Source organism: Equus przewalskii, chromosome 14 (assembly GCF_037783145.1).
Source record: "Equus przewalskii isolate Varuska chromosome 14, EquPr2, whole genome shotgun sequence".
Taxonomy (NCBI): Eukaryota; Metazoa; Chordata; class Mammalia; order Perissodactyla; family Equidae; genus Equus; species Equus przewalskii.
In genome coordinates, this window is record NC_091844.1 from 34,484,592 (window position 1) to 34,508,647 (window position 24,056).

The 24,056-nt window shown below is 40.9% G+C and overlaps 1 long non-coding RNA gene across 4 annotated transcripts in view; it reads right to left on the bottom strand.

Annotated features, from left to right (window-relative positions):
* LOC139075744 (uncharacterized) overlaps nt 1–24,056 on the bottom strand; it is a 116,131-nt gene that overhangs the window by 86,712 nt on the left and 5,363 nt on the right. For 2 of the 4 annotated variants that reach the window (XR_011526496.1, XR_011526497.1), the window contains exon 3: nt 10,131–10,259. The exons of the other annotated variants lie outside the window; for them this stretch is intronic. This is a non-coding gene — a long non-coding RNA (uncharacterized lncRNA). Of the gene's footprint in view, nt 1–10,130; nt 10,260–24,056 lie in introns of those variants that run through there. 4 annotated transcript variants of the gene reach the window in all.

Below are 24,056 nucleotides of genomic sequence, written 5' to 3' on the forward strand. Positions count from 1 at the left end.
TCTTCCTCTATTTTTTGTGGGGTGCCACCACAGCATGGCTTGACGAGTGGTGCTAGGTCCACACCCAGGATCCGAACCTGTGAACCCCGGGCCCCCAAAGCAGAGCACACACACTTAACCACTATGCCAGCAGGCTGGCCCCTAACCTTCTCTTTTTTGAGGTTCTCATCAGAATGCTATTGTGGGAAATATTTCTGTTCACTCGGTCAGGGACCTCTATCTTTAACATTTCCCATTCATATGAGTTCCATTCTTGGTGCCTGAATACCTGGAAGTTTGACATGTAGATATTTAATCATCATGAATGAAAAAACGTATATGTGTTGAGAGGCATAGTGGTCATATATAGTTTGTCTGATCCATTGGAAAACCATCCTTTCCCTCCACCTCCACATTCTCTCCCCCCAAAAAAATGATGCTCAATCCATTTGGTTTGAGTAGGAGTGCGCCTACCACTTCAAGGTGGTAGATCTGTGACTCATGTCTAGCCAATCGGGAAGATTCTCTTTATGTCTAAGGATTCATGATCTATACAAAGAATATAGGCTCAGGGCTGCAAGTGGCCATTTTGGTGCCACATGGAGAAAACCTGTCTGACACTGAAAGGAAACAGATGGAAACAGAGCCCAGGGATGGAGAAAAAGCTGGAAGACCTCCACTGAACCTCTTACTACAGCTCTGCCTAAAGGCTATTCTACCTCTTGGGCTACTCATTTAGGTCAGCCAAGAAATCCCCCCATTTTTGACTTACACTAATGCAAGGGGAAGGATAGACATCAGCACATGAGGAGTCAATTCAGATAAATTATATTATACTTTGGGTACCTCACAGTCTACGATTTGTACATAAGAAACAAGGTCATTTGTCTCTTTATGTCCTGTGTTATGGTTATTTATAAGTTATAACACTTTGGAACAAGAAGTTAAAAAGCACAGGGTTCTACTAAAGCCAAGGGTTGCTCCATCCTGGTGCCAATTTCTGTTTTAGCTGGCCCAAGAGACCGGTTTGGACAAGGAGGACCAGACCAGAGGCATCTGGATTTACTCCCTCAGCAATAGGGAACCAAGATAAGTGTTTGAACAGAGGAGTAACAACTACAGATTTGCTCCAAGAAGCTAGGACTGGCAACTGTGTGAAGAAGGGCTGGCAACAGGAAGAGATTTGTGGAAGGGATAGCTTTCAAGCCAAGTAGAGAAGTGGTGCTGGCCTTGGCTTAGGCAGTGACACCAAAAGGGGAAAGAGAATCAATTTGGGGAGTTTCTGAGATTGAATTCATAGGACTCAGTAACTGAATAAATGGGTGTGGGAATGGAGGTGTCAGAATTCTAATAAAGACGTAGGTAGGTAGTGATGATGTCGATGATCATAAGAAGGAAAGGAGGCATGTATTGAACAGATGGAAGGAAGAATGGACGGTGGTTCCCATGGTAATTTCAGCTTTGGTTGAAGTTTTACTGCCTTCAAGATAACCAGGTGAAGATGTTCAGTCAGCAGTTGGAAATATAAGTTTTGGTGTATAGTGATATTATGGCTGAAGACTAATAATAGAAGACATCTGCCTATGACTAGCAGAGTCATGGGGATGAATGCATTTCTCCACAGAAAGCGTACCTGTGGAGCCAAGAGAAAAACAGACCCCCATGGGCTACCAACATTCAAAGCGTAGGAGGAGCCAAGGAAGGAGACTGAGCAGAAGCCGTCAGAGGGGAGGCAAGAGAAGCAGGACAGAGAGGGCCCTCAGGGCTTAAACTGGAGAGCATTTTCACAAAGGGGAGAGTAGTCTACAACCACCTAATTTACACATGTGAGGATGTCACTGAACTTCTGGGTTACTTACAAATGGGGTGAACACATGACTTATTGGAGAGCTCAGATGCGAAATGGCATTGCTACAGCTATTTTTCGAGGGAAAAGTCCTTGCTCAGTGACAGCAACAAAGCTGAGCGTTTATTCAACATCAACCAGCGAAATATCTCATGTCATCCTGATTTTAGAATGTTCTCTTTCTTTCCCATCCAAATGTGATCAACCTTACTGACCACGGTCTACTTCTGATCACCTAATACCTATTCTTTCTCTTATACCCATACATATGTCCTCTCTGGACCACAGGCACCACTGGTATATTAACGCTGACACTCATTACATGCTAGGCACTGTTCTAAGCACGTTGCATATATATTAGCTTACTTAATCCTCTCTGAAACTCTATGCTGTAGATACTATTACTACTTCCACTTTGTATCTGAGGGCACTGAGATACTGAGATGTTAAGCAACTTTTCCAAGTTCATACAACTTGAAAGTGCCAGAGCCAGGATTTGATCCTGGACAATTTGGCTTTTGTTATATGTTGACTGCACATCTGTGCTCTGATTTGTGCACATGTGTGTGTGTATGTATGTGTGTTGCCTTATACAGTGACTTTCCAAACAGCTTGCAAACCCTTTTATGGTAGTGCCACGATCTTATACTTATTCTTCTTTGAATTCAGTAACAATAGCTGTTGCTTACTAAACATGTAGTGGGTTGCCAGCCCTGCGCTAAGTACCTGTATTTCATTTATTCAGTTGACCCCAATGACGTGGATGAGGTTATTATTTTGCGTTTATAAATGGGCAATGTAAAGCTTGAGGAGATTAAATAACTTGCTTAAAGTCACACAGTTAGTAGGTGGTCCAACTAGGATTTAACTCACGTGAGCGCTAACCTCTAGGCTACCTTCCTTCACATACAATTGCTTATATGAGGAAGCTCAATAAATGGAGGCTTTCCTAACTGACTGTAATCATGCATGAGACTGTAGGGGTGGAAACTCACTCTCCTAATGCAGTCCAGCTTGCTGGCCATGTCCCATTTTCCATCTATCTTCCCTCTGATGGGGAACCTCTGAGGTGAGCTACCATCGAATGTTAGATTCAAAACTACATTGAAATCTCAACTGTTCAAACAAATCAGAGTTCAGAAGTGTTCAGGCATATGGTGAGCTTGACTAATACAGTTTGAAGTTTTAAAAAAAGGAACAATGAGAGAAATTTTCAATTTCAGCATGTCAGGTCATAAAAGGTAAAGGAGATTGGCTTTAGGGAGCCATTTGTATAACAGGACAGTTCAAATAATGGATGTTCAGATTACTGAATTTGCGCTGTACTTAATTTACCGTAGAGAGAGCTGTACTCTAGAGCATTTGTTTTGGCACGAGGCACCCTCTCTCAAAATTCAGCGCAGCTATGCTCCCCTCTCCAGCTTACTGTATCTCATTTTCAGCCCTTTGAAAGTCTTGGATATTTTTAATCACTCTTGAGAAGAAAAAAAATGCCTTGAATTATTTTTTTTGGTAACATTTAAGTTATACAATAGCCAAAAATAAAATCTCTCCCAGGTCCAAGTTGGGACACATCATCACTTTCTTTCAAGAGAAGCCCTAGGAGAGGCCACAGCAAGAACAATCGAAAGTTGGCCTTTCAAGTCCCCTCTCAAAGCCTTCGTGTCCCATTGAGTGATATGCCTGGATCTCAGTCCAGACACTTGACCTGACCCAGGTCTATCGAGGGATGATGGAGAAGAGCGGAGAAAGAGGTGCCCTGGCTTTCCTCGTGAAAAAACCAAGGACTTGATTTATCCCTGCCATGTAGTGCCCCACTTTCAGAGCATGACATACACCAAACTTGGGGTAACAGAAGAGGGAATTGGATCAGTCCTCAGCTGGAGGACTAAGTAGACTACGCAGACCCTTTTCTAGCAGAAAATCATTTGTCAGAATGAAATGTCTGGTTGTCTTGTGAACGCTACTGCTGTAGGATCTGAATAATCCCCTCATGACCACACAAATGGAATGGAATGATTGAAATCTTGGAGAAGAAGAACACACCCTGGAAAAGAAAAAGAAGGAAAAAGAAAAAAACCTCTAAGATGAGCTGAAGAGCCAGAAGATGGCTGGTGGGTGGGGAAGGTCCAAAGAAAGGGGATTGTTCTCTCCCCATCTCAGCAATATCGGCCACGTGGGGCTTCCTAGGAAACTTAGGTCATAGAACCCATCCACACACGCTTAAGAGAGGGAGGGGCCAGCAAAGAAGAGGAGCCATTGTCACTCCTTCACATTTACCCTGCTTCCTGTAGACTCCATGGTTTAGGACGCATGACAAAAAGAAAAGGAAAAGAAGGAAAGGAAAAGAAAGAGAAAAGAAAAGAAAAGAAAAATTTGACTCCGGAGTTTGCTCTGCACAAAGATAAAGCGCATTTCTATTTCCCTTTCCATTTAGAGATTGTTCAAAATTTGTTCTAAGACATTCAAAGTCCTTAAAGAAAAATGTAGTTCCAAAGCTTCTCTAGACTCTTTATGTTGCTAAAGGTGGGATTTTGAGCATAGACTTCTCTTTTATTTAGGAAAGCTTATGAATAGTCCTTTCAGTTATAAAAGACTGTGCATAGTAAATGGGTAGAAATTGGAGAATTCTGCCTGAAGAGCACAAGAGAAATGGGGTGGGGACCTTTGGTCTTAAAGAAATGTGAAGAGATAGAAAAGAAAGGTGAGCAGCCTCACCTTTGCAATGTGTCAGCCAGCTGATTCCTAAGAGAAATGGCTGGTTATGGGAAAATAGTCGATTAGCTTCAGGAAGAGTGATTTCTGCTGTTGTCCCACATGCAATGAAATAAGCTCCCTTTGTTATCCTCAGCCCTTTATTGAAGATTTGTCTCTTACACTGGCCTGTGTTAGTGACACGGTGGGAGAGTTCATGGGTGTGAAGTGTTCACTGTTGAGATGGGACAAGGAAGGGAATTGTGGCTTCCACACGTCACACCAGCTTTGAGGCTAGCGAGGTGCCATCAGCATCAGTGTGAGGGCAAGCAGCAGTTCTGCATCTTCAGGGGATATTCAAATTCTCTGAAACTCAAGACAACCTGGCAAGAAACATTGGGAGGCAGTGAGAACAGAGCAGCAGGTCTTGTGTGAACTGAGTCTGTGAGGAGATGCAAGACAAACTCTCCTTCTCCAAATATAAAGGCAGATGGGATGATGGAATGGGGGAGCAGTAGGCTAGATCCTGCTAATATGTGGCTTCGGACAAACCAGATGGCAGATAATTGACTTATAATTCATCCAATAAGTGTTTATTGAGCACCTGTTACATGGCAGGCACTGTGCCAGGTGCTAGGAATATAAAATCCAATTACACAGACAGTATCCTCAAGAAGTGCACGTCTAGAGAAGAAGACACGCACGTGGGTCGATGATTACCCAACAGTGAGATGAATAGGAGGATGACCATAACAGCGATAACAGCTATCACTTATCTGCTGTTTACTCTGTCCTTGGCATTGAGCTAAGCGACTTCCATGTTCTACAACATTTACCCTTCCCAACAACTCAATGTGGAAAATCCTTTTAGGAACCCCACCTTATAGATGAGGAGATCGAGACTTAGAGAATCTACCTTTTTAGGTCCAAGTTCATAAAGCTTATATATTTCCTAATTAGAGTGTGAAATCTCATGGTCTAACCCCAGAGCTTGTCTTCTTCACAGGGTGCTATAGGAGCCTGGGGGAGGAACAGATGCATCAGTCAGTTATGAAGGCTTTAATGTAAGAGAAGAAATCATATTTAATTTGATATTAAAATATGAATAACAGCTTCATAAAAGATGTTGGGGGGACTGGAGTGGAGGAAGGTTGTATTCTCAAGTTGCGAGCAGAGGGAGTGACATGTGCTGTTTCATGGAGACGCAAAATACCATGCTATGCTGAGAGTGCTTTCCTTTGGTTAAGTATGGGAGTGAAGATGGGTCTGGGGTGGGAGGGAAAGAGGGGACCCATGGGACACGGGCCCAGAGAGGTAAGTGGGTTCTAATCATGGAGGGCATGGTGTGCCCAGTCAAGGAGTTTGAAATATATTATAAAGACTTGAAATTCATGCAAGCATCCTAAGGAGTAGAATGACCTAAGGGGATTGTGATGGCAGAGGTCACTCTGGGAGCACTGAGAGGGATGGGAGTGGATGGAGGGAAGAGTGCTGGAGTCTGGCTAGGAAGACGATACTCCTGTTGACTTGACCCATTTGGTCACATCCAAGAAATGAGAAAAAGGCAATTTAAGAGAAAATGAGAAAATAAACCAAGAGGATAGTTGTTATAGAAAGAAATTCCCAGAGAGCCCCCACAGTCCAAATATGTCTTCATATCCTTCCTTCGCCATCCCAGGACCAGAACAGCAAGGTCCTAGGAAATTATAAAGTTGGGTGTCATCCTTGAAGCACACCTTGGGATCTGGCTTACCTCTTGGCATATCTCTTTATTGTTTCAACAGACCCAGTCTGGAGGCCAGAGAAAGAAAATGAACCCAGGCAGCTGCAGATCAAAGGTTAATAGCTCATGCTCTGGGGTCAAACTTCTCACATTTAAATCCTATCCCCTATTCCTCACCATCTGTGTACTCCTGTACAGTTTACCTAAACTCCCCAGGCCTCAGTTTTCCTACCTATAAAATAATATTTTAATAATAATAATAGTAATAATAATAGCATCTATTTCATAAGACAAGTGAGGATTTTATGAAATAATAAATACAAAGCACATAGAATACTGCCTGGTAGATGGAAAAAGTTAGTAATTATTTTCCAGATAACCACAGGCCTGATTTCTGGGGGTTCTCCTTTTCCTGCCAAGCAGGAAAGTGGCTGTCTGAATCTGAAGCCAAGGACTTTTGGCATGAGGAAACATTTTCCAAGAGTTCTACAGGCTCTCCAGCTTTCTTGGGGAGGCCTCTGCACTCTTTCTGTGGAAGATGAACAGGAAGCTGTCCCTTCGCCCCAGTTCACTCACTATCCAGGAGGACTTCTCACCACCGATGAATCCCAGGCTCCTGGATAAACTTCACAGAGCTCCTTTTTCCATGAATCTTAACAGTCAGGCTAAATACAAGCACATTCTGATTTTTAAAAAGTAGACAAATGGAAGCCTGTCTTCGAAATATGTCTTGGGCAATGCGGAATTGCTATTTGGGCCATGAAATTCACTCCTGCCTTCATTTGGCTAGTACACAGAATCAAAGAAGACCTCTAATCTGAAGCATCCATCCTATTTTGTGACCTCCTAATTACTTCACAGTTCAGGGTTTGTCCTCATCCATCATTCATGAAGTCCTGGATTGAAGAGGTCAAACAAAGAGACAAATTTGAAACCTTGGAGGGGGGATTTCGAGGACTTGTATAGCCATAGAGTCTCCAAGTTCAGGCAAGGAATCTAGAAACCTGGAATGGAAATCCACGAGTATGGTTTAAGGTATTCAAGGACACTTGGAGTCCATTGGGCCTACTGTTTCTCTGCACCAATTATCAATCTTTTTAGGGGTATGTCCAATCTGAAGCTATGGCTGGGGCATCCTAACCTTTGAAGGTCCAGGTCTACCTCAAACCTCCTTCAACTCAATCTTACATCCTTGAGCTCTCCAACACTACCATGGGCCATTATTTCACTAGAGATTTTTAACAGGGACAACTCAGCTCTGTACTAACTTCCCCAAGAACCAGGTTCTATTAGAAATCAAGGACCTTATTGGTCATTTACAAATAGTCAATGAAGCTTGAATTGACAAAAATTAAGGCTTGGAGTCACTGCTTCACAGAATCCCACTCACCTGAAAAGATAAGGCTCACTCTATAGCCAGAAGCAGCTGAGTCAAAATTAGAAGCTAAGCTCACACCGGTGAGGCGAGCATGCAGTTGAAAGGCTATCACTTCCCTTAGCTCTACTTCTACCTTATCTATACTTTAGGGAGCAGAATCATAGGGAAGAAGCCCTCACACAAGCTGGCAGAGGCTGCCCCGCTTGAGAAAGCTTCTGTGCCAAAAACTTTATCACCAACACACAATAGCTGCAGCTAACTAAGCCAAACTTGACTGAGCAGCAGATAGATGTCTGTTTTCAGCAGTGGTAGGTTCTAGAACTCCCAGAGGACATTCAATACACCAAAGTGACTCCATATCTCAGCAAAAGAGGCATACACTCTGTTGTAAATCATCCCAGTAGCCCACTGCAGTGCAGTCCACTCAAGTCTTGATGTGTTCCTTAGGACCTTGGTGTGCCCTCAACATCACTGGTCACCTTTAATATCTGTTTCCAGAACATGAATTAGCCTAGAAGCCATAAAGATCACTGCTTATAACTACATAGCATTTCTTTGACACATCACCACTATATGGATGTGTTCCCTCCTGCAGTCACAACCCCATTCATGTGGGAAGGGACACCTCATTATGTCCGGCATTGGCTGTTCCATTTTCACTGCCATCATTGTGCTTATAAAGAAATTCTTTCATCTCTGAGGCTCCCTAGCACCCACTAGCTCTAACTACAGCCCATGTCAAATTCCAGCTCTGGAAAGTGTTTTCCAATTCTGCACAGCCATATCCAGCCCTGTACTGCCTGTCATGCACAGGAGAAAGGCTAGAGGAATGAATGTATCAACAAGCTCTACACAAGAACTTCCATTTCGGAATACTCTACAGCTAGAACTTGTCCATCCATATGGCCAGCAAGGACTTACTGTACACACTGATATCGTCTATTCAAAGCAGTCTGTTTCACAGCTATCCCTTCATCTTCACTCTTTCTCTGAAATCCCACGTCCACTGCCCTCCCAGCAAGTGTACCATAACTAGAGAAACCATAAATCTCTCCAGAAGACCTCTATGATAGTCTTTGATGTGCAAGAGAAGAGTATAGACATCTGACAACTAGCCTGGGATACCTGGAAATGACGTCCAAGGGAGTACATGTATTTCACTGAGAACCAGAGTATGGGCCAAAAAACAAACCAACAAACCAAAACCCAGAAATTCATCCACAACTGCCAGCTGTAGCCTCCAATCTAACCCAACTGCCTCATTTTACGAAATAGTATAAAAAGTTATGGAGCTTTCCTAAAGTATTCTAGATGATGATTAGCACACTAACTTTTTTCCCCAGCTTTGAGGTATAGTTGACAAATAAAAATTGTATATATTTAAGGTATACAATGTGATGTTTGATTTACATATACATTGTGAAATGATCGCCACAATCAAGTCAATTAACATATCCGTTATCTCACACAGAGTCATCATGTTTTTAGTGAGAACAATTAGAATCTACTCAGCAAATTTCAAGTATACAATACAGTATTATCAACTATAGTTACAATGCTGTACATTAGATCCCCAGAATTTATTCATGCTGCATAACTGAAACTTAGTACCCTTTGACCAACACCTCCCGATTTCCCCCACTCTCAAAGGCCTGGTAACCACCATTCCACTCTCTGCTTCTAGGAGTTCGACTTTTTTAGAGTCCACATATAAGCGAGAGCATGCAGTATTTATCTTTCTGTATCTGGCTTATTTCACTTAGCAAAATGTCCTCCAGCTTCATCCATGTTATTGCAGATGACAAAATTTCCTTCTATTTTAAAGGCGAATAATATTCCATTGTGTGTGTTTACATACATACATATATCTCACATTCTTTTAATTCATCTGTCGATGGGTACATAGGTTGTTTCCATATCTTGGCTATTGTAAATAATGCTGCAATGAACATGGAAATGCAGATATCTCTTCAAGATACTGATTTCATTTTCCTTGTGTATATACCCAGAAGTGCACATTGACTTTTAAAGTTATTTAAAAGTAGCATATGAAATCCATGGAAGTGTATAACTTAAAAATGACTACAGTATATTATTACTATTATTATTATTGATATTATGGCAGTTATTCTTCCAACAAATATTTATGGAGGGCCCAGGTTCTGGTATAGAAAGACATCTCCCTTCATCTTGAGAAACCCAACAGCCTAACCGCAAAGACATTACACAGCACGCTCTGCACAATCCACTGTGATAAGAACTTAATAAGAGCACAGACAAAGCTGTGAAAAATTCTGCACTCACATGGCAGAGTCGAGGGAGAATCGCCTGATCTGGACCTACAAATGTAAGTAGATGGTCACTAGATAGTTAAGGACATTTCCTGAAGAAAGAATGGCAGAAACAAAGATATGGAGACCGGAAAGAGGAAGGTATATATTAGGGTATAAAGCTAAGCTGTTGTAATAAAGAGGCTGAAATATAGAGTGATTCAAACAAGACAGCAGTGTATTTATTTCTCTGTCCAGTTGTAGGCGGGCAGTCTGGAGCCAGTAGACAGCTCTGCTCCATGAGGTCAGCAGGGTTTCAGATTCCTTCTTTCTTTCTTTGCCATTTGCCAGCATTCACCAGTACTGGGGCTGTGTTCCAGCCCATAGGAAAGGAGGAAGAGACATGGAACACAATCAATTTCCTCTTTTCACATCATGACCTAGAAGTTGTACATCACTTCCATTCCCATCCCATTTACTGAACTTAATAACATCAAATTTCAAGGAAGCCTGGGAGATGTAGTTTCTAACTGAACCCATAGCCAGTTAAAATCCAAGGGATTTTGTTATGGAAAGGAGGTAGAGAAGCATGTATAGCAAGGGACAATTACCAGCATCTGCTGCAGTATTTGAGGAATCCTGTGTAACTTTTGCCTAATGCGTGGAGGAGTAGCAGGAAATGAAGTTTTTCAGGATGTCTGGAATTAGGTTTAAAAAACCCAGTCTATAATCCAAGCAGAAAGGGCAGATATGCAAGAAAGAGAGAGGAGTACAACTTAAAAATGGATACAATGGCCTATTAGTATTATTGTTAGGTCAGTATTATATAGCCTTCTGAAACAATGGCTTCATGGCATCTAAGAAATCGTCACACTGGGGACCAAACCAGGGTTATGTTTTAAATACAACTGGCATAGAGAGATTGCCAGCTCTCTGCCCTTGTATTATATTATATCAAAATAATTGGCCATAAAAGAGGCCAGAATAGATTAGTTTCTGTGAATTCCTATAAAGTAAAGGGAAGCTCTGTCTCGGTCACAAAGAAACAAGGGATGTGTTATATGATGTGTCTCATGATGTTTATTGGTCATTAGTAGAAAACAAGACATCTTATTAATGAAGCACACAGATTCCATGTTTTATTTCAATCATCAATTGGGTCACACTGGGCTGGAATAACTATATTATGAAGCTGTAGGAGAGAAAGCCAAAAGCAGGAGGAAGTGGTAAGGAGGATGAGATATGAAACGTACAATGGATGTGTGCTATGTGAGGTTATTTTCTGTTTCCCTGCAGCAAGCATAGATCTTACCCTTATGCCATATCACATTGAGGTTTAAGCTAATTATTTACACCCGGAAAATCTAACTCCTTTCAAAGAACCACAATTACAGTCCACAAGGGCAAATCATCACTTTGGAGGTCTCCAGATTTCTCTTGTTGACAAAAGCATCACCTCTGGAGTTTCTCTTGTAATTAGATGGCACATCCTTGTACAAGAAACCACAGCTAAGAAGATCAGATTGATGCTGATGGTGATCGCTGTGGCAGGTGCATCTCCACAGTCAAAGAAACAGCCCTCTTGGAGGCTGAAGACATTTTCTGGACATGCTCATGCTCAGAAATGATGTGTGAACTTTCCTACGCCCCTCCCTCCTCTTAAGTTAGGACCTACTGGAATATTAGTTAGCTGGTGACAATCGGGAAGTACTAGTGACAGATTTTTAGCTTCACATCCACAAGACCAGCTGCTCCATGGTGACCCTGCTTTGGCAAGCTCCACTGGCAGCTGGTTAAATGTGTTGCTCTTGGCAAGTACCCACCAGCTGTTCCCACCTGTGGTCACATGCAGGATCTGTCAATTATGCTTATTAGATCTGTAAATCTGAGGGATAATCCGACCTGTTACAAAGAGCCTCATACACGGTATAGGCAAATTTAGTGAATCTCCTTTTAGCACGTGATTATTTCACACATGGCTTTTCATTCTCTTTCTCTTATAGCCACACAATCACGCGGTGCTTGACCAAGAAACTAATTAATAGAAAAGTCACTCTGCTGTAGGATAAAAAAATACATAAGATATCAGAGCTTGATCCCCTACCAAGGATGTGCCCCTGATCAAACTCATTAATTCAAGAACCCATTACTTTCACTCCCTCACTTCTTACTTTCTCTTTCTGCATGGCAGTTTAAGCCATATAATTTGCCACCTGAAAGAGTTACGTAAGGCACAGAGCATGAAATACTCCGAGAAGTCACCCTATTAATTAGACTCTCACATCATAGGATCATAAAAATAAGTGTAGAAGATCTGCAGCATGAGGTCATTTTTGCCCATCTTCCTCCTCTCTGCCTTCTGCCCAAGTAGGATTATTTCCTATTGTATTTACTGTTTCTTTGTCCACTTAAGCAGGAAATAGATTAAATATGGCGCTTTCTCAGTGGTCCATCCAGTGTTATCACAAAAGTTCCCAAAGTAATTGACACTACCTCCCTTGAACCTGTGTGATGAATTCTCACTCAGTGGCCTTTCTGCTATAAATACAGGACCTGTCCCAACTGACATGCTTGTATTATTGGACAGACTTTAATCTCAGCATTATACAGGTCTGCATTTTTCCTCTGCCAAACACTATTTGCAGTTCTGTCCCAGATGCAACAACCTAATCAAAACAGAATTTCATAGAGCACTATGCAGAGGATTGGTTTCTAGGGGACCATGCAACAGGTCTCTGTATGTTTACTGCCTTCTTTTATGAAACTTGATACAATGCAATTGGCAGATTGCATGTTGAATACTGGGACTCGACTCATAAGAAATGAGTTGTAAATAATAAGGTTTAGCAGCAGCCACGTACATTTTCAAGTACTCATAATGCCAACATTCTCAACCATAACATCGTTGACGTCAAATTGACACTGCACATTTCTGCCTTTTCTACATTGTCTTTCTTGGAGACCCATATCATCAACTGAATTGCATCCCTGACAACAAATGCTGTTACGTTTAGAGTGGAAAAGAGAAACCTTTCAATGACAGACAGAAACAGGAAAGCCTTTCAGAGCACTCTGCTGCAGAAATGGTCAAAGGACAAAAGAAACAATTAGAAATGATAGAAATAACAGAAGTTTTGAGCTGAAAGAGTTTTTGGAAACCACCTACTTAGAAAATCTGCAGTTGGGACCTGCTTTATTATTAGAAAAGCAACATTACCTGAAAGTTAAAAAAAAAAAGGAGAATGCCTAGATTTCAATCCTTGACCTGTCACCCACTAGTGGTATGAATGCAAGTTAAATATTATAACCAAAAAGAACTTTTTAAATAATAAAAAATTAAATATCTGTAAGATATTATTAACATTCCTACCAGGATCAGCATCTAATCCAACATCTTCATTTTATAAATGCAGAAACCAAGGCTCAAAGATACTAGAAAATTCATTCAGGGCACCAGATGGTACACAGTAAAGCTAAGCCAATAATCAAAGTCTGTCATTGCCCACTGGGTAGACTTCCCTTTACATAACATAGAAGATTCACAAAATTCAAATTTGCTCGAAGATAAGTGCAAAGTAAAAGTGTGATATATTCTTCCAAAAAAAAAACCACCCAACCTTGCTCATGTACCCTGCTGCCTCTACCATTTTAGCACTTTTATAATATATTATACTTGCAGACTGGGATATAACAATTAGTTAATTGAATCTTTGTAGCAGATGGTGGAAGTTTATGAATTGAATCAATTAATGAATAAATAAAAATAAACTGTTGCTCTCATTAGTGTCCCTAAAAAAATATGTAAATAGCACGTACTCATTTTCATAGTTCACAGATGGAGATTTTGAGGCCCATAGAGGTTCCATTTGCTCCTGGGCAGGTGAATAACAGACAGATATTTAGTTCAAAAAAAAATGTCAACAGGCTTTCATTAGCTTTTTTAAAGCTTTTTTTCTTTCTTTCTTATCCAGAACAAAACTTAGCAGAGGCTGTTTACAGTCTTTTCTTCCTTTCTCCTTATCTACCATTTCGTAATGCAATCTGGCCTTGGCACAAGACAGCTAGTTGCACAAGCTGGGAGCAGCCTGGATATCAGTCAAGCCTCTGGCCTTTTCCTCCCGAAAGTTCTCTCATCCAGAAGGCCAGAGACTAGAGGCCGTGGAACCAGTGCCTGAGAGGGAACAATGGAATCGTCCATCATGTAAAGCATTAGTCACAGTCTAGATGTTTTCATTTCTAGTAGTTTCTATGCAGAAGGAAAAGGAGGGAGATTGTTGACTTGCTCATGGTATGGCATTTCTAACAATCCCACCATCTGGAGGGGTTTTGCTTCTGTCCAAAAGTAGCCCTCGAAACACACCCAAAGCTATACCTGTCCCTTACGCCACCTTGGTGGTACCGATGTAGAGTCAGAACTTCCAAAATATTTTGTGAGGCAGCCTTGTGCCATGCAGCATTTCACTGATAGTACCACATTAAAATGTCATTTCAGGCAATTAATATTTTATTTATACACACATAAATATTTATTATAAATGACTATTTAAATAGCAGCTCATGAGAAAACAAATCTATTACGTTTGTATTAAAACATCTTCAGATGCTTCATGATAGGAATATTTAGACAAACTGTTAGAAATTTATGCCAACTTTCCTGAGAAGTCTGGGACAAACCCAGTTAGACTTCCCCATTCAGCTGAGGGGCCAAATTTGATAGATGCCACAAACATAAGGGGAAAAAAATTCATCTCCAGTTCCTCTTTCTAATAGATGGACAGATTCTGCCTTCCTGACAAGGAAACCAAAAGGCATCCTTTCTTTTAAGAAAAATCTTGTCTTAAAAATTGTCAGAAAGAATGGACTCATTCTGGACAATTGTCCCAGGCGTAGTTGAAATCAAAATATGTTACATGTTTAAATGTATCTGCTTAAGCATCTTCAGCTATTTTAATCAGTTCTCAAACATTCGATGAGCAGTCCTATTTTTCAACGAGAAAGAAAAATGGTTATTGCCTGCATTGATCTGCTGTCGAGCACATCACCTTATCCTACTCAGTTCTGAAAATATAATTAAAATATTCTATTTTCATACTAGTGGCTCATCAAAGTATAAGAAGCTAGGTGTACGTTTTCCTTTTTTATGGCTCTTTAGTTTAGAAAAGAAGGTAAATGAGACTGATCGCCTCAACTGGCTGTAACTGATTTATTTCTGATGAAATTCACTGCAATTTCTATATATCACATATTTCCACCTCAATTACTACACTATTTGATCGGACTTTATTTAACTTTCTTCACGTAGTTGCACTGTAACTATTGCACAAACATCCTACAAGACATGCGCACATTTGAAACTTTAAAAGTACAATGACTGATTTGATAGCAAAGTTGCAGTTCCCCCATATATTTCCAAGAATTGCCCTTTGGAACACTCTGTTGTTGTCACAACATGTCTCTCAGTTATGCTTACTTTAATTGCTCTTGGCTTTTGGTACGAGACAAGTTCACTCTAATACATTACCAAGGGGTCTGAAATAGCATCGTAATCCATAAGGGTCATCTTGTGAATTCTAAGATCATCCAACTCCTTTACCTGCTTTAATGATCTGAAATATATTTTTGAAAACTGGTGTTATTATTTGCAGTGGAGAATATCATATAACAAAAAATATGGACTGGATATTTTGCATAATGAAATCAAGATAGAGATGGGCATGCATTATGGAATAGAAACGAGAAATCTGGAAAGACATACTGGATGGTGATATCTGATGGGCACAGCTTTGAAATAAAATCTTAATAACCTGAGGAAATCATTTTAAAGACTTTCAGAAAAACTCAGACATACTAGAACAGCTATTTCTTTGCCTGGCAATTTTTGGCCCATAACCACAGTAAACAATCTTGAGTGCACTTAAAATGTTGACAACATTGTTTTGAAATGTTTGTCATAAGGTCATATGCCATAGTGAATTGTCCACTGGAAATGAATAAGTGAGTGGTATGATATCATTAAAGAGCACAACTTCTACATGCCTATTTCCAATTAACCACTTGTAACCTGGCTACAAATACAAATTTGAATCACTTGCTCAGTTCTCTTTCTTTCTTATACAAGCAAAACCATGATCCAGTATTGTGTTTTGCTCCAATAACATAAATTGCAATAATTCTCAAAGCAATGAGACCTATCAACCTGTTCCAAAAACATCTAGCCATCATTCCATGGAGATTGTGATGTTTTGTTTATTTGTTTGGAGGGTCTGCTCTTTTATTCCAGAAGCAGTGGCTATTTTTGGAATTCAACTTTTTATTCTTCCTTTAATCAAACCCAGAATGCAATGCTTGTAAACTGTACCAATGTGCCACCTATCCTCTATTTATTACATCTCATGCTTTAAATATCACCTCTGACAAACAAAAGAAAAGCAAATGTCCCTAAATTTCCTGAAGGGCTGAAACATCAAGCCCGGATTATTATTGTTTATGTCTCAGCTTTAGCAGCTCCAGTGTCTCCATGGTCTGCTGTGTGCCGGGCTGGCAATGATGGATGGCCATTACGGCAGCTTATTGGAAATGGCTTGATTTATAACCTGTTCTCCTGCCTCAGTCTAATGGCTTCATTTCTTTCCTCCAGTGCGTGATGCCACAGCCAAGGTCATTGCGCCAATGGCCTTTTGTTGTTAGTCTGCTGATGACCAGTGTGCCCGGGAGTCAGCATGGGGAGGGGTGAAGGGGAGTAGGAAATGGGTGGCAGGGGGAGCAAGGGGGTGGGGAAGCTCCAACCTTTACATTTTAATTTTTTTTTCATCTCAGTCTCTGATAACTGCAGTAGAACAGTAGATTAAATGCTGTCTTCTATTTGCTTCCCGTGCTTGCCAGACAAGGAGCTGCTTTATGATCCTCAGTGGGGAAGTCTATTACTCACCTCTACTTTAAATGACCAACATCAAATATATACAGCTCCCATTAAAGCTGAGATCAATAAAAATGCCATTAAGATAGTAAAAGTTGCTGATATTAGTGAAGCCCCCAAACAAAATATTTGATTTTCTTTCAGGTTGTTAGTGAGATGGAATACGAACATAGAAGTGAAAGGAGAACTGGCCATGCCTATGGTCAATAATTTATCTCAGAGATTCATTCAGCCTCTCACCCAATATTTCCCTCCTGTCTATTGATTCCTCATCATTATTTGTCATAAGCTGTCCTAACTCAAGGAGAAAATATGCCCTGCCGGTCCAAGGGGAGTCATACCTGGAGAAATAGAAAGGAATTTCATTAAAAGCAAGAAAGAACTGCTGGGGCTTTGAGAAACTCCAACAGCAAGTTGCCAAGACTTTTGTTAGAGACTTGAAGCAAGTGGTGGGAAGCTCAGCAGCCCTGCTCGTGGACGTCGTGAAACCTGGACAGAGGCTGTTCTCGTTATGGTTCAAGGGAAATCCAAGACCTTCCCTGTGTATGATCCCAACTTCCAAAAACTGTGTGTGCGTGTATACACACACATGTGCACACAGACACACACATACAAACATGTGTGTGTGTGTATGTTTTTCTTTTCATGTTTTCTTTTTCACGAGAATGCTGCAAGTCAATTTTCCCAACTGGGCTCTTACAGGTACTAGAGGGAAGTCAACGGTTTTAGAGATACACTAGTAAAGAGTATACAAGATTATGCCTATGTCATTAAGTCAAACTAAAACCCCAAAGGTAAAAGCGGGGCACATGAAATTAACCACTTGGCCAAAGGGCCAGACCCTGGATTATGCATAAAAATAGGAAAAACTGAGAGTCACATATTAGCAGTTCTAGAAATATCTTCCTTTTATTTTATTGTAAATAAAAGAAAAATATCAGTGCCATAACTCCAAATGTCAGAGCCTACAGTATGCCTAGGTACATGAAGTGCTATCATAGAGATGAAAATTATGATTTACTTGGATGTTTGCTAATATCTACATTTGATTTTGTTATGTTAGTTAATAAATGAGAAATTACGTATGATGTTTATTCCTTTCAGTTATTTAACTTGTAGCCCATAAGGCTGTATCTTTTTAATTTTATGGCTTCAGGCATAAAGTTTGAATAAACCTCTGAAATCTCCCTTTAAGTTCTTAAGAAAAAGTTACTGCTAAAGTAAAGGTGAAGATGGGCTTGTTTGAATTCATCTCATCAGGAAATGGGACTGTCTCAGGGGAAAGAGGAGGATGGCTCAGGCAATCTATACAGAACCCGTTTCACCATTCTAAGTAAATTAATGAGTTGTTAATTATCCACTAACCAGTTAGTTAGAGGGTATCTACCTAAATTTAGTAAATAACAAACATTAGTGACTTCTAGATTTAGCCACATTGTCTATATAACTCTATTGTCTAGTTAAAAAATAATTATCAAGCCACCACTCTGGGCCAGTGGGACTGACAGTCCGTGTGAGGCAAGCTACATGTCTAGACCTCATTTAATTCCTGCAAAGGTCTACATCCATCATGATTGTGTACAAGTAGGAAGACTGGTTAAGAGATGAATGCCATTTAGTTTCTAAACAAAGATTATAGAAGAAAGGGAAGATAAAAGGAGGGAGATAGGGCCAGCAGGAAGGGATGTGGGAAAGAGGAAAGATGGGAGGGAGGAAGGAAGGAGGAAGGAAGGATGCAGGGAGGGACCAAGGGAGGAAGGAAGGTTGGATGTTCTCATGCATGGAACTTCCGGCTGGCCTTTACATTAGTTGTGCAGTGCCGCTTCCTCCTGATGTAAGAGCACCCCTTGTACCTACAATTTCCCTCCCTTCGCCTCAGCTATAATCACTAAACACGTGGTCTAGGCAATGGCTGTTGTTTCGGCCATGATTTCTGGGTGATGCAGAAGGGAAGGTTGTTCACTGACAGCTCTCCACTGGCAACTCTCTCCTGAAGCTACCTCTGCTGAAGATCAGAGCCAACTGATGGATGCACACCCCTTCCTAGAGGAGCCCTCAATCAACGACTATGGAGGGCGGGGCAGGTAGGGCGGAATAAAGTTAGGCTCAGATCTCAAGTGTATCCTGACCCCTACTAAACTTCCTGTGCACTGTCTTCATCCTCACAGAGTCTGCTTCCAGGGAGCACAACCTGCAACATTTTCTGAATAAGGCTCTGCACACAAGCCGCACACACCTCATGGACATCATGAAAGAGCCAGAAAGAAAGTCAGTAGTCTCTGCTCTAGTGTTTGGCCTGCTTCTGTGACCTTATCACTGCAGTGAGAGACCTCACTTGCCTAGAGAACCCTTAGGTGCCCTGACTCATAGAATTGGGCTCTCCTCTGTTTTGTTTTTGTTGTTGTTGTCGTTTTAACCACCTTAACTATTTTTAAGTGTACTGTTCAGTAGTGTGAAGTATGTTCATGTTGTTGTGAAACAGATCACCAGAAGTTTTTCATCCTGCAAATCTATACTCGTTAAACAAATCCTCATTCTCTCCTCCCTGCATCCCCTGGTAGCCATCATCATACTTTCTGTCTCTGAATTTGACTCCTCTACGTAACTTATACAAGTGGAATCACACAGAATTTATCTTTGTGTGACTGGATTATTTCACCTAGCATAATGTCCTCAAAGTTCATCCATACTGAGCATGTGACAAGATTTCCTTCTTTTGTAAGAATGAATAATATTCTATTTTATGTATATGCCCCATTTTGCTTATCTGTTAATCTGTTGATCTATATTTGGGTTATTTCTACCTCTTGGCTATTGTGAATAATGTTGCTATGAACATGGCTAAGCAAATATCTCTTCCAGACCCTACTTCCAACTTTTTCATGCACTTATACTCATAAGTGGGATTGCTAGATCATATGGTAGTTCTATTTTTATCTTTGTGAGGAATGGTCATTCTGTTTTCCAAAGTGGTTGCATTACTTTACAATCCCACCAACAGCACAGAAAGGTTCTGGTTTTTCCATATCCTCACCAACTCTTGTTATTTTCTGTTTTTTTGATAGTAGTAATCCTAATGGGTGTAAGATGGTACCTCATAATTTTGATTTGCATTTTAGCAATGATAGTGATGTGGAGCATCTTTTTATGTGCTTGATGGCCATTTGTATATCTTTTTTGGAGAAATGTCTATTCAAGTCCTTGGCTCAGTTTAATCAGGTTGTTATTTTGTTGTTGAGTGGGAGGAATTATTTACATATTCTAGATATTAATCCCTTATCAGATACATGATTTGCAATATTTTGCCTCATTCTGCAGGTTGTGTTTTCACTCTGTTGATAGTGTCCTTTGATGCACAGAAGTTTTCAATTTTGATGTAGTCCCATTTGTCTAATTGTGCTTTTGCTGCCTGTGCTTTTGAAATCATTGTCACATCCAATGCCACGGAGCTTTTCTCCAATGTTTGCTTCTAGGAGTTTTATAGCTTTGGGTCTTACATTAGGTTTTTAATCCATTTTGAGTTAATATTTTGAATATGGTGTAAAATAAAGCTCTGACTTTCTTCTTTTGCATGTGGATATCTAGTTTTCCCAGCATCAGTTGTTGAAGAGATTGTCCTTTCATGTTAACACCATTGTGAATGACCCTTATTCCCTATCTCACACCTGGGCATCTCTTTCCTAGAAAAAAGCTTCTTTCTTCCACTGAAGCCTGTCTCCTGGATTGCGTTACTCTGGATTATCAGATTTCTCTGTAATTAGGTTGACTACGCCAATAAATGTCTTCAGTGATACCTGGAATTTGCTTTGTATGAAGAGAGAGTACGCAGGTAGCCCATTTTTAGTGGATAGGTGAGAAATTTGCACTAAAACTCAAATGTGCAAGGCACATCACATTCCTTTTTATTTCTTTTAAATTACTGAATATCCAATTTATTGCTCCATTCTGCAGGATTGCTGGAAAATTCAAACTCAGGATTATGTGGGCTAGGGGACTGTTTCTCCTGAATCCTGGAAGCTGATACGGGACCCAGAAAATGAGGAAAGGGCTGTCTTGTCTTCAGCCCAATATGGTAGCCATAGTACCCTCCCTGTCCAAGTATGTGAGGGCCCCTGAAGGCAGAGCTTCTGCTGATTTTATGCCAAACTTGTCCATGAGGTTAGCTATTATTTCAAACATGAAGAGCAGTAGTTGATATTTATAGAGGGCTTACTATGTGCCAGGTGTTGTTCTAAGCATCTTCCATGAATTAACACATTTAATCCTCACATGCATTCTATGAGATTAATGTATTATTATTGCTCTTTCACAGATAAGTAAACCGAGGCACAGAGAACCAGGTAGAACAAGGCCCAGCGGCTCTACAATGGCGGACTGGAATTTTAACCAAGACGTGCTGGCTTCAGAGCCCATGCTGTTCATCACAGTACTTTATCTCCTTCGTTACAACAGTTCACTTCCTCCCAAGGAAGCAAGTCTAGAGGCCCTGCCACCTGTGGGGGACACTCCTGAAGAGTGAGGCATAGGTCCTACTTCTTACAGAAAGTGTCTGCTTCTCAACCTGGGCTGGGCTGGGGGCAGAGTCTTTTCCATTTTGCTCTCCTGATCTTCAGTGTCCTCTTTCCACCGCATAACAGCCACAAGCAGGTCAGGCTTGGTAGAAAACCAAACATGGGAAGGAGTTTTCTTAAAGTAGCTTCTGATCTCTGCTGGCAACAGAAATCTCCCTGAGTCAGCAGAGCAGAAAGGCCTGGCTACCTGCTTGGAATAGGAAAAAAGAAGAACGTACAGGGCTGAGACTCAAACTAACAGCCCCATGCATTTTCCTGCCAGCTTATTATAAATCCTTCCTACTGAGGGCCTTTGCTGACATCCCGTCAGACCTGGGACTGGCCCCTTATGTTTGTTTATTCATAAAAGACAACACATAATTCTCCTCAGTCAAAGACTTCTCCTTGAAGCATTACACGGAATGAGAAGCACTGGATTTTTCCCATGGTTTGTAAATCACTAACGGGAGGAGCAGTCCTGGCTGGGTCAAGTTGGAGTGGAGATCCCACTTCAACAATGGGAGGCTGGATCCTGCCGTGTGTCACCAGGACACTGGTCATCAGAGTACAGTGCTTCACCTGTTAAGCCTACACATGCTGTTTGCTGGCTCTTATGAAATACGGCAACATGTGGGCTGAAGGTAAGTAGCAGGGAGGCCGCAAAGGACATCGTGGAGTCAAGAGATGAATGTCCGGAGGGTTGAGAAATAGAGTTGTCAAGGCCAAAACAAGCTTGGTCTCTGTTTTTCCTGTTTCTTTCCCCACATCCCTCTCCATTAATCACTCACACATTTATCAAACTGGTTAAAAATATCTCAGAAAATTTAAACCAAATTCTTAACCCTAAAGAGTTTAAACCAAATTCCTAACCCTAAAGAGTTAATATAACATTTGCTAAATAAGCACAAATACATTTCAAGCAAAAGTCACTGGTCAGAGTTGGTTGACTGGGGGGTTTCAACAAAATTGTTTAGTCTTGCTATCAAGGCTATCACATTATAGGTGGGATAAGAAGAATTTTAAAAGCAAATGCAGGGCCTGGATCTGTGATCTGGAGGGTTTTTGTAAGTCCCTACTTGCCAGCTTATCAATGACAATGACATATCTTGCCAGTTTGTGATAAAGACAAGCTTGATGAGGTAATGCACACATTTAACTAATGAGCTATAATGAATAAAGCATTGGTAAGGGTAGGCTGGTGGGAAAATGGGTTTGAAATAACAAGTACAAACCGTTTACTAAACTGGGATGATGAGAATTAGATATAGCATGCTTTTGGAGCATAGAAGCAATACCACTGATGCAATTACCCAGAAAATGAGGCTAAACAAAAGTCTGTTTTGAGAAGCACAGAATCCCAGAAAGCCAGTAATCCATCTAATAAAATCCACAAGGTCATGAACAAGGAACAAGTGACTGCCGCCATTTTGGATTCACTACCTGGGTGTACTTTTCCCCTTTTTCTAGAGCTCCACAAAGTTGACAAGTAAGGATGGTATTTGATAACACCTTCTAAAGCTGAAACTCCTTGCCTTGTTACATACTGGTTCTGTAACTAGTTTCAGCTAGTAGATTTATGTTCTTTCTGATTGGCAAATGAAGGAAAAACCCTGCAGAAGAATAATGTGTTCAAGATCTTCAGGCGCTTGGCAAGTGCCAACTCCTTGATCCTTACAGAACCGGTGGCATAAAAAGCATTTGAGGCCTTAGGAAGTGAGTCATAAACCATTAAACCATTAAACCAGTTCAGTGACCTCGATAAACACAGTGACAGCGAAGCCAACCCCCTCATTCAGGTTGCTAAAAATGTTCTGTGGGTGTGACAAAGTTAGGCTTCCCCCAATCCAGGGTGGAAACAACGGTAAAGAGGTTTTCATAGTTCCTAGCCTCTCTGAAGGAGGTTTAGAGGTGCATGACAGATGTTAAATCTTCCAGTGATCTTGGCCTTGGAAATGCGAAAACTTCCACTTATCCATGAATAGCAAAAGACTGTGAGGTTGCAGGAAGTGTCTTGAGCGACTTGGTAGGACCATGAGTTTAAAGAGATGATCACTCTGCGACATGTAGAGTGGTGGCTGAGAGCTCAGACTCTATAGAGTCTAGGACTCTAGAGACAGGATTTAAATCCCGAGTCTTTTCCTTGATAGCTGCCTGAATTTGGGCAAATACTTGATCCCTTTAAGCCTCAGTTTCCTCACCTGTACAAAGGGGCTAGCACGTGTGCCTTCCTTCTAGGGTGGTTGTTATCAATGGAGGCAATTTTGTCCTGCAAGGGACATCTGGGAACATCTGGACGCATATTTGGTTGTCACACTGGGGTTGAGGGTCGGGGGGAGTTGCTGGAATCCAGAGGGGAGAGGCCAGCAATGCTGCCCAACATCATGCGGTGCACGGGACAGCCCCACAACAAATCATGATCAGGCTCAAAATGTGCAGAGCGCTAAGGCTGAAAAAGTCTGCCCTAGGGTTATTTTGAGAATTCAAAACAATAACTCATGTAGAAGCTCTTAAAAGAGTCCCAGTATCATAGTATCATAGCAAGTCATCTGTTATTATTATAGGTTTGCTTTCATAAGACATCACACAGTCTACCTATAGGTAAATAAATTGACTGTAAAAAATATATATAATTTGTTAACAAACATAAATAATTTGCACTCTGAATTCATTACTCGTTGTGCATACACTAATGTCAGGATG